The sequence below is a fragment of the Rattus norvegicus genome, chromosome 6, assembly GCF_021556685.1.
Source record: "Rattus norvegicus strain SHRSP/BbbUtx chromosome 6, alternate assembly SHRSP_T2T, whole genome shotgun sequence".
NCBI lineage: Eukaryota > Metazoa > Chordata > Mammalia > Rodentia > Muridae > Rattus > Rattus norvegicus.
The window spans coordinates 93,621,223-93,636,922 of NC_141539.1; positions in this window are offsets into that span (position 1 = coordinate 93,621,223).

A 15,700-nucleotide genomic window follows, 5' to 3' on the forward strand; every position below is an offset into this window, starting at 1 on the left:
AAGTCGTCCTGTTGCCAGGCCTTCAACCAAACACATCCTGCTTGGCAGCCGCTGTGTACTCAGTGTTCTAACCTTTCCCTGAACCAGTCATCTTAAGTACAGCCTTACAAAATGGCGTTACTGCTGTTAAGCTGGGGTCTTTCAGCTTAATGGGCTATCTTGTTGGAATATGGAAGACTTTGATGTTGTGAGTGATTTGAACTATGGAGACCTGGCCCAAGAGGTTTCAGAGGAGAAGAATTTTAGCATGTGGTGAAGAATGTGACTACTCTTTGCCCTTGTCTGAAGAGTCTGCCTGAGTCTAAGATAAAGAGACTCAGATTAATTGCACTGACAAAGGAAGTCTCAGAAATGCCCATCATAGACTTTGTTCTCTGGTTATGTCTTATGAAGAGTATTTTAAACAAGTATAGCAAGCTGAGAAAGGGAAAATAAAAAATATATGTTTCAAGTATTAAAGGGACACCAGGAAGAAAAATGGAAGTGGATCCTGTGTTGAAGGATATCAAATTGAATTAAGAGAGTAGTGACCTTGTGGCAAGATTCCACCCAGCTAAATTTAGGTCCAGGTATGGTAGTACAATCCTTTAATCTCAGGAAGCAAAGACAAGCAGATCTCTGGGTTCAAGGCCAGCCTAGAACAGAACAAGTTCTAGGTGAAGAAAAACTTAAATCTAGGTTTGGAGGACCACACCTTTAATCTCAGTACTTAGGAGACAGGCATGCAGATCTCTAAGTTCAAAGTCAGTCTACAGAGCAAGTTCCAGGACAGTCAGGTTTAGGCAGTGAAGGAGTTGAAAAACAGGAAGAGATAATGTAATAGAATAAGGGATGCCATGTTCCAGCCCCAGTAAGCAGCAGATCACAGGCTGCCACATGACTCTGGCTTTAGAGTCCAGAATAGAAGGGACTACTGGGACAATTGATGCTGGTTATCTGGAGCTAAGAAATTAGTGGTGATTAAGAAGACACCAGCATCAATGAGGTAAAATCTTCTGGGAAGTGTTTTCTGAGAGCACGAGAAGCTGCGTTCCAGAGACAGCCAAGGTTGTACCTTGTGCTACAGCTATATACTTGGTAATGTTTAAGAGTTACCCAGGTGCTACTGGTTTTGAAGGCATAAAGAAGTCATGAAGAACAGCTGAGGCTTGGCACTGTAAGAGGCCATGGAAAGTCATTGGTGAGGGTGCAACCCCAGTTGCAGTTGACAGCTAGGGACTGAAGGGGTCATGCAAAGGGTTTGAGGCTTGGCACCATGAAGACAGCCTATGAGAGGCTACTGGTGAAGCCTAGTTGCATATTAGAGGTGCCAGTATCATGGGATGACCACCAAGAACAGCAGCGGCAGTGTAGTGGATCAACTTGTGCTTAGCGTGTTACAGAGAGCAGAGCTGGAGAAGTGATGCCAGCCCTTTGAAGGAGCCCAGAAGATCATGTGTGGATCCCAGACACTGAAACAAGAAGTTGTAACACTGAAGTTGCCTTGGAGACTCTAAGATGTTTGAGATGCCAAAGTCATGGACTATCTGCTGAGAAAAGCTTCTAACAGGGAGTGGAACCAGCCCAGGTGAAAAACGTCTGTTGCAGTCGACAAAAATGAAAAATGGGAGTTAGAGATCTGAAGACCACATTGACATCAGACATGGAGATGCAGAGTTTGGAGTTTGCCCCACTGGTTTCCTGTCTTGCTTTGGGAATTATAGTTAAGTGACTGGATGAATCTCAGAAGAGCCCTTGGACTTTGGACTTGTAACACTGTTGAGACTGCTATAGACTATGAGAACATTTGAAGTTGGATTAAATGTATTTTTGCATTATGCCATGTTTAGGTGTGGCCCCCATAGACTCATGTTTGAACAAGCCTATGGGGGCCAGGGAGTAGAATGTGTTGGTTTGCATATGCTAGGCCCAGGGAGTGGCACTATTAGAAGGTGTGGCCTTGTTGGAGGAAGAGTGTCACTGTGGGGTGGGCTTGGATACCCCGCCTTCTAGCTGCCTGAGGATGCCCAGTTTGTTCTTAGCTTCCTTCGGATGTGGATGAAGGTGTAGAACTCTCAGCTGCTCCTGCACCATGACTGCCTGGATGCTGCCATGTTCCTGCCTTGATGATAATGGACTGAAACTCTGAACCTGTAAGCCAACCCCAATTAAATGTTGTCCTTTATAAAACTTGCATTGGTCATGTTGTCTGTTCACAGCAATAAAACCCTAACTAAGAAAATTCAGTATCTCCACATGACCAAGAATGGGAAACTGAGAAGCACCAAGGCAAAGCATTCATTAATCAGACTTCACAAAAATGAAAAGTTCCAGCTCGCTGCGGTTCAGTGGCAGAGAATTTGCCTAATGTGTCTGGTGTGATACCCACAATTTCAAAAAAGAAAAAAGGAAAATGAAGTTCCTTTTTTTTAAAAGGTCAACAAAAATTAACAGAGGCACAACAAAATGGGAGACAATTTTTGTAATGCTTCACCCAGTGGGGTCATTAATCTGAACAACTTAGATGCAATCTCAAAGGAAACTTAGGGAAAAGGTTACCAAATGCAGTGTACAGGGAAGAAACTTCTAGAAAACTGATATGCAGGTGAACAGGCATTCAGATTCTAAGTAGAGAGGTGAAAGCTAAGGTAACCATGAAATACAAGAGCAAGGAGGTAGGTACATGGGAAATTTTGGGTGGAGAAAAGGGGAATGGGAAATTATATAATTATATTATAATCTCAAAAAATAAAGTATATGGGAGTGGATGGGTGGGTGGGGGAGCATCCTCATACAGGCAAGGGAACAGGGGATAGGATAGGGAGTTTGCAGAGGGGAAACCAAGAAGGGGGCCAACACTTGAAATGTAAATAAATAAAATAACCAATAAAAATAGACCAAAAAATGTGAACATGGCTATAATATATGATGTACTTGACCGAAGTTGTCTGTGTGAAGCCAAATACAGGTGCAACAAACATATATCAAGAAAAATGACTCTGGAATGGGTAGGGATTATGGTCACTCAACAGTGTAAGTGAACACAATGCCTGAACTACGCATGCACAACTGTGAACATGGTAAGTTTTATAGATTTGTGTGTTACCACGATTAAAAAAAATTAACAAGTTAAAAAATAAATAAATAATAAATACATTTAACAAATATGCAAACAAAGAGATATAAAAATACCAAAAGAGAAGCTGGGAAAAAAGCAAGGCTGTCTTCAAATCCAGGAGTAAAGAAATGGAAAAAAAATAAAATAAAACAAGATAAAGGATAAAGAAAAGGCAAGAAAAATAACATGGGCCAAGATATATCTTAAAATGAAACGTTTTGGAAAAATGAAATGTAAGTGAAGGGGGGATATGATAAATACGTTGGTGAAGGTATGTTTGGGTCATTGCTTTATCTTCCTATTGTCCAATAACATTAATAACATGAAAGGTGCTATATAAATATATATATATATACACACACACACATACACACACACACACACACACACACACACACACACACACACACACACACACACGAAGGGTCCCTAAAATAATCACAGTGAATAAAGAAGAACTAAACATTGATTGTGTGGTGCAATGAGGACCTAACCTTTGCTTCACCAACCACATCTTGTTTCAGTTGCTTTTTAAAAGATCTATTTTATTTTAAGCACATGGGTATTTGACTACATGCACATAGGCACACAAACATGGTGGAGGGAGAGAGAGAGAGAGAGAGAGAGAGAGAGAGAGAGAGAGAGAGAGAGAGAGAGAGAGAGAGAGAGAGAGAGTCAGATATCCTTAAACTAGAGTTCAGCCACCATGTGGGTGCTGGGAACTGAACCCTTCTCCTCAGCCAGAGCAGAAAGTGCTCGTTACTGGTGAACCATCTCCTCAGCTATACTTGACTCAATCAGCTCAGGGAAGAAATGGTTTGTCTGACTCATAGTCTCAGAGATACAGTCTATAATGATGAGGGGCCCAATCTGGGCTGCAGGAGTTTTGGTTAGGTGTGCCCACTTCTTATCATAACAGAATGCAGAGAGAGGACAGGACCAGGAGAAGCAGACCGGGATGTGGTCCTCAAAGGCTCTTGGCCTAGATCTACCAAACAGACCCCGAACTACAAAGGTCTCATGACCTTCCAATACTGCGTCGCCACCAACTGGGAACCAAGTACTCAACCATGTGAGCCTGAAGAGACATTTCAGAATCAGACCATATGTGTTAATTATTTTTAAATGATGAGGAACATGTGGGCCAAAAGGCAAAAAATTTCATTTAAGCAACAGAAGTAAATTTCAGAGACCCAGTGTATGGTGACTATAGTTAATAACACATTAAATTCTTGGCCATTGCTGGGAGATCTTAAATGTTCTCACCAAATACACATAGAGTGGTGTCTGTATTCATCTGTTTTAATTTAATAAATTCATGAAGTATACAAATACTTGTATGCCATAAATATATGTTACCAGAGGGCTGGAGAGATGCCTCAGTATTTACAAGCATCTTACTTGGTTCATTTACCAGCACCCACATGGTGGCTCCCAACCATCTATAGTGAGATCTGATGCCTTCTTCTGGTGTGTAGCCATATATGCAGGCAGAACACTGTACACATAATAAATAAATAAATATTTTTAAATATATATACAATATTTTTCAGTTATCTATTTTAGTAAAGCAAGGGGAAAGAAATAAATGAAATAAAATAAAATAAAAACAATGGCCCCAAAGCAAAGTAATAAACTTTCTTCAAGTTCACTAAAGTAACCTGTGATGTAGTTTCCCCCATGGGATCCTAAAGGAATTAATTTCTGATTTTTTTCTTTGATTTGTGTTTTTAATCTTAGCAGACACTGTTTTGGGTAATAAATATGTAAATATCAAATGTAAAGATTTTCTTGACAGAGTAAAATAATTTCAAGAAAATACTTCCAAAGCACTGATTAAAAAAAACATAAACACATGGTTAAAAAAAAGTCGATACCCACAGAAGAGATGTGGGTAATACTGTGCCTCTGGTTTCAAGCAAGTCATATATTTCTAAATAGTTCAATATATTAGGCGGCTACCACAAAGGGTACAAAATCTCAATTAAATGAGAGAAGTTGGCTTCAGGGAAAAAAACAAGTTGTTATCAGTTTGACACAACTTTGGGAAGGCAGCCTTGTTTGGTTTTTGCTGTTGTTTTCTGAGGCAGCTCCTTTGACAGTGGATTCACCAACATTAGGAACATGCGGTTTTGCCGCAGATCTGCATGCACAAAAAAACAAGGGCTTCCTGCAGCAAGCTCATTGCCATTAGGTTCTCAATGTAGATAAGTTCAGCATAAGAGCCTTAAAGACAACACTCCAGGCTCATCCAGACCCTGTATGATAATGAGATGTGACTAGACAGGTCTTTGCAAATGGTAGAGTGGTATCCAGTTGTCTTAACGTAATTGTTCAGCTGACCCAGGAATTGATTTCACTGCAGAAGATAAGCAGCGTTTATGCATGCAGCACCCACCCACTAGTGTTTCTCCAGAGTTTCTGGGGTTTAACAAGTACTGATGCTAATCCAGGGATCAGTCAACTGAACAATGAAATTAATGTATTCATTATTTATTCAGACAGCTTGGTAAGCACATACCATGCCAGGCATATAAATGTAAGGATAAGTAAGGACGAAAGGAGAAGGGGAAAGTTCCTAACTTAGCAGGGGAAATGACATTGTGTGCCTATCCATGGTTTGCAAGCTAAAGCCTTAGTGTAGTTAGGGAAATGCATGGAGAAAGAGGGAGAAGGAAGGAGGACAAGATATACAATACGGTAGTGTCCAAGTCTCTGGATACTTCCAGCCTAGGTGGAGACAAAATACAGAAAATCAAAAGGAGTGAAAAGATTATAAACTTAGAATTAAACTATTAGCTTAACAGGAAGGAAGACTACTTGGAAGAAGAAAGGGAACCAGCAAGAAGGGAGTGTGGGGTAGGTGGGGAAAGGAGGAGTGTGGGAAAGAACAAAGTAGAATGAGATGCCTTATGAAAATGCCATCACCTTGGATGTTAAAAATTAACTTTAAAATCTATTTTATTTTTTAACAGTGAATTTAAAGAATGTCAATCAGATCTCACACACACACTGAATATGCATACACAGTGTTAAACTTTGATATCTTCTCAGGAATGCATGTACACACACATGAACTCACACACACACACACACACTGTAGAACTTCAACGTCATCTCAGGAATGCATTGGCACACGCACACACACATGCATACAACATGCATGTGTGCAAACACACACACACACACACAATGTCATCTCAGGAATGCATTGGTAATTTTCTCTGTCACTGAAGGAATTTGTCTGAAGAAGTCCTAATTAACAAGTTATCCTCTGAAATCGGAGCTGAGAGGCTGGAAGGGCTCTCCATGCTGGCACAAGGCAATCTGTACACATCTGAAAAATGAATCTGGAAGAAAAGCTTCAAGAATACCGTCACATCCAGAGTACTGCCACTGGGGAGCCAATTTCTGGGCGTTACTAGATGATACATCCTCAGCCAAGGAGATTTGAATGTGTAATTACTGTATTTATGTTCTTAGACTCTGCCAAAGTTCTACATGAGAAAATATTTCCCCATATGCTTTTGCACCAAGGTCTACTGGCTTCCTTAGTGTCATAACGACTTTAAGATGGTAATTGTGATGCATAAAGTCAAGGTGTCCCCTGGCGGAGAGACAGAAGAGGCACTCATGTCTTTGTAAAGCTCCTAAAGCTGCAAAACCCAGCATGAGCTGCTGTAAATGTGTGTCATAAGTGGAGCGTGGTGGGGCTTACCAAGTGGGGCTTATCCTGTGTCTTGGAAGAGCTTACCTCAAGGCACGGCTTACCTAATAGAGGTGCTTACCTCATGGAAGGGCTTATCATGGAGTGGGGACTTGCCTTTTCTATTCACGGGGCTTTCATCATACAAGGGTTTATCTCTTGACTTTACAGTTGTCCCAAAGCAGGCATTTTTGTTTGTGCATTGTTTGAACTGGGTATTTGATTGGTTGATGACTGAATGGTTAGTAGGTTGGCAGGTTGGTTGGTTGGTTGGTTGGTTGGTTGGTTGGTGGCTTGAGGTAGGTTTTATTCTTGTTGTCTGCCTTTTTGTTTATTTGCTTGTTATGGTTTTTATATTCAGAATTTCAATTCTTGTACCTCATATAAATTAAAATATAAAAGGATATGCCGATGCCTTCATGTCTTAAAATTAATTTATATAAAACCAGGACCACCTTCTGGACCTATCAGTGGGACAGTCAACACCATTCATTTTGCCCCATACTCTAATAATTCCAGTCATGGACAGGCCTTGAGATTTTTTGAAGAAAAGCAGCTTTCTCTGCCTGGATCCCAGAGTAAGCCAGTCAGTTAGTTCAAAAGTCAGCAGTCACTCTGCCTCTGTGCTTTGTTTATGGGAGACTGACATCCCAGGCCTGGATCAGCTCCCCTAGTATTTCATGGAGTCTTTCCCCTGAGGTCTTGCCACATGCAGCTGGGAGCAGTTGAGAGCACTGAGCCTGGAAGCCCTCAGCTCCATCTTTCTTTCCGCTCTCCCCTGCTTCCTAACCAGCATACCTCCACTTACGGTGCCAGACTTCAGGGCAATGGAGTCCAGAGAGACGAATAGCTCTTCTATGCTTCCAAACATCAATAATTCTCCTCTATGGAAAGGGGGCACAAAGAATAACTAGTTGGAAGGAAGGGGGAAGGAAAAAAATAAAGGAAGAACAAAGGCACACTCGATATCTTGATATATTATCCTGCCACCAAAGCAAAAAACAAAAACAGAAAAAAAAATCATTCTACTCTGAGAGAGTCCGAGATGAAGTAGCTCCACTTCAGTACTGAAGAAATATTTCTCAGATTTCTACTGTGGTCAATACCAAGTGGGAAAGGCAAGTCGTAAGAGTGAAAACAGAGCCCGCTTTACCATGAGAATAGAGATGGAATAGCCAACTAAAGTATAAGTCTTGACTCATTCACACAGAAATATGATAAAATCAATGCATATAAGGGCAGGCCTATTGCACGAAGGTCTTTTTATTCCATAGCCAAGTTAATAAGTGTTCACATTTTGTCAGAATTTCTATGCATGCTGTTAATGGCTCATGCTGCCTCTGTAACAGTTCCCAAGTTTACTGGAAGCTGTTGGATACTTATGATTTCACTCTACAGCTTAAAACCTTTGAGACAGAAGTGGCAGGAATAGAGCCAACACTTCTAAACTCAGAGATGCCCCTCTGAGCCTACAAGAAATAGTTAATTAGAGATAAGTAGCTTGGGGTCAGCTGTATGAATGAACGGAGTATAAAAATGATGGAAAGGATCTGATCCCTAGTAGGGTAGACAGATGGAAAGAGGGTCCAGGATCTATCCCAGAAGATTCCAATATGAAGGCATTAGCCAGAATAGAGAATGGGAAAGAAGGACAGCAGAAGAAGATGGCCATACCATGAAATCCAAGACAAAGGATGCTCAAAGAAAGGAGAAAAGAATGAAGTTGGGATCCAGGCAAAGGAAGCTGCAACCTTCCACTGGATTGAGCAGGAACAAGTCCCTGCTGACTATGCCACGCAGCTCTCACAGAAACCAGACTGAAACACTAAATTCTAAAGACCAAGAGAAACATTGCCAGTAAGTATGCCTTCATTACTTTCATAAATGCACCTCTGTAGGATGATGTCATATGGATGAAGGCAGGTACAAGCTAGAATGAGGCCTGTCATTGGAAGAGAAAGAAGGATAGGCAGGAGAAAAGTTTTAGAGAAAAGCAGAGACTGGCGAGGGAGGAGGAAGACGCCAAGAAAACAATGGAGGCTGATGTTAAGATTCCACTCTGTACCTTTACAGGTTGTTATGAATGTTCTTAAGAGATGGATGTTTATAGGACTTTATGTGTCTAAGTGGGTAATTATATCTTATCAATTGGATCAGAGGTTGTTGTATTGTGTGTTCTTTCATGTGGCGATTTGAGTTTAAGAGAGTATGTGGTGGCTGGAGACACTGGGCCTCCATGGAATTGGGATGTATATGTCTGGCATGGTGGCAGCCTGCCTTGGGAACTGGATGGGTAGAGAGATTGTTGCCAGGCTCAGAGAGAGGCCATTGGCAGTGTGATGTGGGATGGAGCAAAGCAGGTGAGAGGCTTTGCTGACTGAGATAAATATCTACCAGATATCTTGGGTCACTGTGGTGCCAGACCTAGTGGGGGATAAAAGACAGCCTTTTTTATAATTTTACAGCAGCACACCTCTGCTACCCTGGAGGAAGACCGAAACATTTCATACTTGCCACAAAAAAATTAACAAAGCAAAATAGTTTCACTTAATGAAAGGAGTATGGTATATAGATAAGAGAGATAGATGGACAGATATCAGATGTACATAAGAAAGGAGGAAGTTGACAAAGCATGTAGGTGTGGGGAAATGACTTGAAAAAAGGAGGAAAGAAAAGAAATGTGATAAAAAACGTTGTCAAATTGACATATCAGGATGAGTTACAGACACAGAGTAGAGTAGATAGATATTGGCGATTAATTCAGAACATGATATTGTAAAGCATTTTCTTCTCCTATACCAAGCCTTTGTATAATTCAAACTTCATTGGTGAGAACTCTTTTTATAATTTAACAAAAAATCAACTATGTTTCATATTTCAAGTGAATACAATGATTATGCAAAGTACAGTATCAAAAAATACTCTAAACCTAATTGTGACCAAATTTCAAATTGTTCTATAATGTATAACCTAAAAGAGCTCCCAAGAGCTCCCGGGAAAGATGTTTCCACTTTGCTAGACAATAGGGGCTCACAATAAAATACTGTCTGAGGGACAGCTTCCAAAAGTCAGAACTCCAAACTACACAACAAAGGAATATTCTTCCATGAAAATTAGAATCTGATGTCGCAAAAGGCACAGATGGAAGACTGCCTTCAAAGGCAAGTTTACATTATTTCCCTTCTCTGTCTGCCTCTATGGTGAGCATTTGATTAGTTTCCTCTTTTAGTTCTGATAAATTGCCAATACGTGGGCTGGGGATACAGCTCGGAACACTTGCTTAGCACGTATGCAAGTTCTAAGTTCAATTTCCAGCCCCACAAAAATAAACAGGCATCCATTAATTACAGGGATACAATGTTTCCCAAGCGGTGCCAGACAATCTGGAGTACTCTTACAACTAGTAAATCAAGGCTATGAAAGCACTGGGTAGCACTGTCCACATGGCCAGTGTTTGTGCACCTGACAACAGTGAGCTCCCAGAGAAGGGGTTTCGTTACTCTACAGTAGGAGTTCAACTATGGATCCTGCTCCCCTTGTAAACCTGGCCATCTGGCTCTGGATTCTATATCTGTGACTGAGAGATAGGGCAGTGGGTCTGCGACCTGGAAGCCCAAGGGGGACGTAGCTTGTCTGAGGTGGTTCTGACTCATCAGCCTGTCAGCCAGTGATGAACTGAGCCAGAGCCGGGACACAGCAGGGAGAGGACGACTATCAATTAGCTGTGTGCCCTACAGCCTTAAACTCTCAGCCAGGTCTCCCTCCAATTCATATCTATTTCTAGACACATGGATTGTTTTTTTTTCTGTTCCAGAATGCATTGTCTATTTCATTTTACAACCCAAAATAGAAATGGCTGGGGATTTTACCACAGTGTGAGATGTCTCTGATTCACTGCTGCTCAGTCGTATCTTTCTCCTGTCTACCAAACAGCTAGCTGTACACTTCCCATTTTTCTATAATTTTACCCTAACATTTGTATTACTTTCTTTCACTCTCGAAAACAAGCAACAAAAGTCTTTTGGACATCATTCACTTAACCATTCACATGCAAGGCCACTGTGGCTCACTCTGGGCGGAACTAAGATACAATTTTATTTGTAATCACAGACTATTTAGAGATGTCTTTTAAAAGGGCTATCTCCCAGTTCTACAAGTAAGAAAACAGCTAGCCTAATCATACTTTGTGACCTGATAAGGCATACTAAAAATGACCCAGCCCTAGGGTTGCTCTGAGAAGCACCAGGAGACTGACTGTATTTATATACATAGGTCAGGAGCATCGAAAATAAAACGTCTGTGTGTTTTAGCGCTCCTTCTGTTTCTATTTTGTGGAATAGTTTGGAAGGTCTTGGTATGAGGTCTTCTATGAAGGTCTGATAGAATTCTCCACTAAACCCATCTGGTTCTGGGCATTTTTTGGTTGGGAGACTTTCAATGACTCCTATTTTTTTAGGGGTTACAGGACTGTTTCGATGGTTTAACTGATCCTGATTTAACTTTGGTACCTGGTAGAGGCTGTGTGTTTTAACTATTTGGAACTATTTGTCGGTCCCAGGAGATGGCAGTCTAGAGACTGTACTGTGTCCATCTTACCCAGACAATCTCATCTTTTATGTAACCATGCTTATGTGAGACTGGCTGGGAAAGGGGAGAGTTTCATCAGAATTGTAAGGGGAACAAAAGAGAATAATTTGGGGTGAATATAATCAAAGTGCATTATGTAAGTATATGAAAACGTCAAAATGAGCCCCATCATTATGCATAATTAATACATGTTAATAGAACTTTTTAAAATTTTTCCCATCCTCAGTTTGTCTTCTGGTTCAGTGGTTGGGTTGACATCATGGAAACAGTTACCAAGTAACTAGTGTCACTTGTAAAGGCAACCCAACACAACAGAAGAACGGGCAACACAGTGACCAAACAGTTGCCTCACATATTGAAGATCCCAAGTTCAAGTTCCAACTGTACAGATCAGCTTAAAAATAAAAGAACTCTTCCTCAAGGTCACCTGCATGCCTCTGGACCAAACACTGTGAAACATTTATTTTGTTAAAATACTTTTGTTTAGTGAATTAAGGCTTTATCTTCTATTGCCCATTTCTTCCTTAGAATTGTCAGTTTGCCTTCAGTTTTTATAATCACGGGAATTTTATTGCATGTGCATTGTATGTTGCATCTATGTGTGCGTGTGGTGTGCACCTGTGCTTACAAGTGTACTTACTCATGTGTGAGGAAAGGACACAGATCCGCACTGGGTGTCTGCTTGATCACTCTCCACCATAGTATTTGAGACAGAGTTCCTCACTGAAGCCAGAACGTATTGACCTAACTACTCTAGCCATCCAGGGAGATCCAAGGATTCACCTGTCTCCACCCAACATGTCCCCACTCAGCACTGAGATTACAGACCCACCTGGGATCCAAACTCAGGTCCTCATGCTTTCAAAGAAAGCACTTTGCCAGCTAAGCCATCTCCCTAGTACTAAATCACATGAATTTAAATACTCACATATGTAGCCCATGAACATTTGAGGAACCAAGGCAGGATTTCCACATAGTGAACCCTGAGAGCAGCACCTAATGAGGACACACTAAGGGTTGCCACGATAAGCAGGGACAAACTGTTTATTGGGAAGGATGACAATGATTGGGAGAGGTCCCAATCCTCTTTCAGTCCCTTCTTTTTTTTTTTTTTTACTTTTTTTTTTTATTAACTTGAGTATTTCTTATATATATTTCGAGTGTTATTCCCTTTCCAGATTTCCGGGCAAGCATCCCCCTCCCCCCTCCCCTTCCTTATGGGTGTTCCCCTCCCAACCCTCCCCCCATTGCCGCCCTCCCCCCACCAGTCTAGTTCACTGGGGGTTCAGTCTTAGCAGGACCCAGGGCTTCCCCTTCCACTGGTGCTCTTACTAGGATATTCATTGCTACCTATGAGGTCAGAGTCCATGGTCAGTCCATGTATAGTCTTTAGGTAGTGGCTTAGTCCCTGGAAGCTCTGGTTGCTTGGCATTGTTGTACATATGGGGTCTCGAGCCCCTTCAAGCTCTTCCAGTTCTTTCTCTGATTCCTTCAACGGGGGTTCTATTCTCAGTTCAGTGGTTTGCTGCTGGCATTCGCCTCTGTATTTGCTGTATCCTGGCTGTGTCTCTCAGGAACGACCTACATCCGGCTCCTGTCGGTCTGCACTTCTTTGCTTCATCCATCTTGTCTAATTGGGTGGCTGTATACGTATGGGCCACATGTGGGGCAGGCTCTGAATGGGTGTTCCTTCAGTCTCTGTTTTAATCTTTGCCTCTCTCTTCCCTGCCAAGGGTATTCTTGTTCCCCTTTTAAAGAAGGAGTGAAGCATTCACATTTTGATCATCCGTCTTGAGTTTCCTTTGTTCTAGGCATCTAGGGTAATTCAAGCATTTGGGCTAATAGCCACTTATCAATGAGTGCATACCATGTATGTCTTTCTGTGATTGGGTTAGCTCACTCAGGATGATGTTTTCCAGTTCCAACCATTTGCCTACGAATTTCATAAACTCGTTGTTGTTGATAGCTGAGTAATATTCCATTGTGTAGATGTACCACATTTTCTGTATCCATTCCTCTGTTGAAGGGCATCTGGGTTCTTTCCAGCTTCTGGCTATTATAAATAAGGCTGCAATGAACATACTGGAGCACGTGTCTTTTTTATATGTTGGGGCATCTTTTGGGTATATGCCCAAGAGAGGTATAGCTGGATCCTCAGGAAGTTCAATGTCCAATTTTCTGAGGATACTCCAGACTGATTTCCAGAATGGTTGTACCAGTTTGCAATCCCACCAACAATGGAGGAGTGTTCCTCTTTCTCCACATCCTCGCCAGCATCTGTTGTCCCCTGAGTTTTTGATCTTAGCCATTCTCACTGGTGTGAGGTGAAATCTCAGGGTTGTTTTGATTTGCATTTCCCTTATGACTAAAGATGTTGAACATTTCTTTAGCTGTTTCTCAGCCATTCGGCATTCCTCAGCTGTGAATTCTTTGTTTAGCTCTGAACCCCATTTTTTAATAGGGTTATTTGTTTCCCTGCGGTCTAACTTCTTGAGTTCTTTGTATATTTTGGATATAAGGCCTCTATCTGTTGTAGGATTGGTAAAGATCTTTTCCCAATCTGTTGGTTGCCGTTTTGTCCTAACCACAGTGTCCTTTACCTTACAGAAGCTTTGCAGTTTTATGAGATCCCATTTGTCGATTCTTGATCTTAGAGCATAAGCCATTGGTGTTTTGTTCAGGAAATTTTTTCCAGTGCCCATGTGTTCCAGATGCTTCCCTAGTTTTTCTTCTATTAGTTTGAGTGTGTCTGGTTTGATGTGGAGGTCCTTGATCCACTTGGACTTAAGCTTTGTACAGGGTGATAAGCATGGATCGATCTGCATTCTTCTACATGTTGCCCTCCAGTTGAACCAGCACCATTTGCTGAAAATGCTATCTTTTTTCCATTGGATGGTTTTGGCTCCTTTGTCAAAAATCAAGTGACCATAGGTGTGTGGGTTCATTTCTGGGTCTTCAATTCTATTCCATTGGTCTATCTGTCTGTCTCTGTACCAATACCATGCAGTTTTTATCACTATTGCTCTGTAATACTGCTTGAGTTCAGGGATAGTGATTCCCCCTGAAGTCCTTTTATTGTTGAGGATACCTTTAGCTATCCTGGGTTTTTTGTTATTCCAGATGAATTTGCAAATTGTTCTGTCTAACTCTTTGAAGAATTGGATTGGTATTTTGATGGGGATTGCATTGAATCTGTAGATTGCTTTTGGTAAAATGGCCATTTTTACTATATTAATCCTGCCAATCCATGAGCATGGGAGATCTTTCCATCTTCTGAGGTCTTCTTCAATTTCCTTCTTCAGTGTCTTGAAGTTCTTATTGTACAGATCTTTTACTTGCTTTGTTAAAGTCACACCGAGGTACTTTATATTATTTGGGTCTATTATGAAGGGTGTCGCTTCCCTAATTTCTTTCTCAGCTTGTTTCTCTTTTGTATAGAGGAAGGCAACTGATTTATTTGAGTTAATTTTATATCCAGCCACTTTGCTGAAGTTGTTTATCAGCTTTAGTAGTTCTCTGGTGGAACTTTTGGGATCACTTAAATATACTATCATATCATCTGCAAATAGTGATATTTTGACTTCTTCTTTTCCGATCTGTATCCCCTTGACCTCCTCCTTTTGTTGTCTGATTGCTCTGGCTAGAACTTCAAGAACTATATTGAATAAGTAGGGAGAGAGTGGGCAGCCTTGTCTAGTCCCTGATTTTAGTGGGATTGCTTCAAGTTTCTCTCCATTTAGTTTAATGTTAGCAACTGGTTTGCTGTATATGGCTTTTACTATGTTCAGGTATGGGCCTTGAATTCCTATTCCTTCCAGGACTTTTATCATGAAGGGGTGTTCAATTTTGTCAAATGCTTTCTCAGCGTCTAATGAAACGATCATGTGGTTTTGTTCTTTCAGTTTGTTTATATAATGGATCACATTGATGGTTTTCCGTATATTAAACCATCCCTGCATGCCTGGGATGAAGCCTACTTGGTCATGGTGGATGATTGTTTTGATGTGCTCTTGGATTCGGTTTGCCAGAATTTTGTTGAGTATTTTTGCGTTGATATTCATAAGGGAAATTGGTCTGAAGTTCTCTTTCTTTGTTGTGTCTTTGTGTGGTTTAGGTATAAGAGTAATTGTGGCTTCGTAGAAGGTATTCGGTAGTGATCCATCTGTTTCAATTTTGTGGAATAGTTTGGATAATATTGGTATGAGGTCTTCTATGAAGGTTTGATAGAATTCTGCACTAAACCCATCTGGACCTGGGCTCTTTTTGGTTGGGAGACCTTTAATGACTGCTTCTATTTCCTTAGGAGTTAT